We start from the raw sequence: 1809 nt of genomic DNA, 5'->3' as shown, positions 1-1809 counted from the left end.
AATACTCTGATAAATCTTGTTCAGTAAAAGGCTTAGCAATTTGTATAAGTTTGTGAAGTAGCCACTATTTTGCACTATTATTAACCACCTTTGAACATTGTCATGTTACACATGAACAAGAAGAACCTTCTTAATCATTGTATTATCATTTTCATGTTACACATGAACAAGAAGGTTCTTCTTGTTCATGTGTAACATGAAAATGATAATACAAGTACATAAGTGAACTGTCCTCAGTTCTGTGTCATAATTTGAAGACTGCTTTGCTGGCTAAAAGTCAGATAAAAAGTCCCATTCCAACACATACTCACTCAAGGTAATTCTCCCTGGGAAGCATTAGCCTATTTTTATACACATGTAACATGATGATTGCATAACAAGCAATTTTTAGTAATTTATAGGAAAGGGGTGTGCACTTAGTATAAGATGAAAAGAATCACTTTCTGATAAGGCACCCTTTTTTAAGGGATTTAGAAGTTGTAAATAACAACTTCATTAATTGTTTGTAATTCATTTACTTTGGCTTCATAGATCATTCACAAGCCATTAACAACACATTTTCGTTTGACTGGTGGTTGTTTCTGGTAAATATGCATTTCTAAATGTACAACTTATTAAATAGACAAGATTTTACCAGAACACAGATTTTATGAGGAACACCTAGAAGGACAAAAATGTGTCCCATTAATTCCCAACTCACCACAGCTATTGTAACAGTCATCCTTTGTGTTCCTCTCTCTGAATTATGGGCTTACAGTAGTTTTCTGAGTGTAGCTATTTTCTAATGGACATTAAAATGTTTTCTAAGGAATCCTTATCCTTTCACTCATCAGCCCAGTAGATACTGCAGATGAAGTCATTTTTACTACCATGGTGATTAATCTTAGCAGGGCAAAGAAAGGGTATGTTGGAAGAGATATAGAAGATAAATGTTTAAATTAAACAGGCAGGGAGAGGTGCCGCAAAAGGCCCTAACCTCTCTGAAATCCTGCATTCCTTTTGACTAATATTAGAGTTTGGCATTTATAACAAATCATTGCAAGGTGCTACATTTTGTATGACACAGTTACTGCTTCAGGAGGACCTGCCTTGTTTATCGACTCTGTGGCTTTTGGTCGGTGTTTCAAAAAAAGAAGAAGAAAAAAGCCTAAAAGTCTCAAGCGGTATTGCTTCCCAGGCCCCCCTTGGGAGGAGCTATTGTCTGGGCCAGGAAGCCTCCCCAGCCTGCAGGTATAGAATGACAAGGCTTTATATGCAGCTACCTATAGACAGGAGTGAGCAAGGCAAAACCAGAACATCCAAGAGAGTCGTCGGACTGCTTGTGATGATTTTGCATTGATAGTTGTTTTTATAGTTTCTTCTGGGCCATGTTGCAGCAACAGATGTGGCACTTTAACAAATGAGCTGCAGCAGAGAGACAGGGATAATTTCACATGTAGAGAGGGAGAGAGAGAGACAGACAGACAGAAAGAAGGGTACAACTGCAAATGGCCCCCCAACCACCCAAGTTATGACAAACCTAGCTAACCTTGGGTAACAAACACACCTGTCTACTACAGCTCAACAAAGAAGAAATCTGCAATCCTTGATGGATATTCAAACTAATCCCACACATTATTTTTCAATTATATGTGTGTTTTAATATTACTGTTAAATAATTCTTGGGTTTGACCAGTTACAATGTATTGACAGACTGATATTTTGTGGTGACATTCAATGTAAATCTGGTCTCATCATTTGAAGTGGGCAGTTTACAGAACATAATCTGTATATGATTAAGGAAATGTGTACAGACATATTGGGTCTAGC

This window comes from Chaetodon trifascialis, chromosome 1, assembly GCF_039877785.1.
Source record: "Chaetodon trifascialis isolate fChaTrf1 chromosome 1, fChaTrf1.hap1, whole genome shotgun sequence".
NCBI lineage: Eukaryota > Metazoa > Chordata > Actinopteri > Chaetodontiformes > Chaetodontidae > Chaetodon > Chaetodon trifascialis.
The sequence above is the reverse complement of the archived record's forward strand: the minus strand, read 5'-3'. Positions refer to the sequence as shown.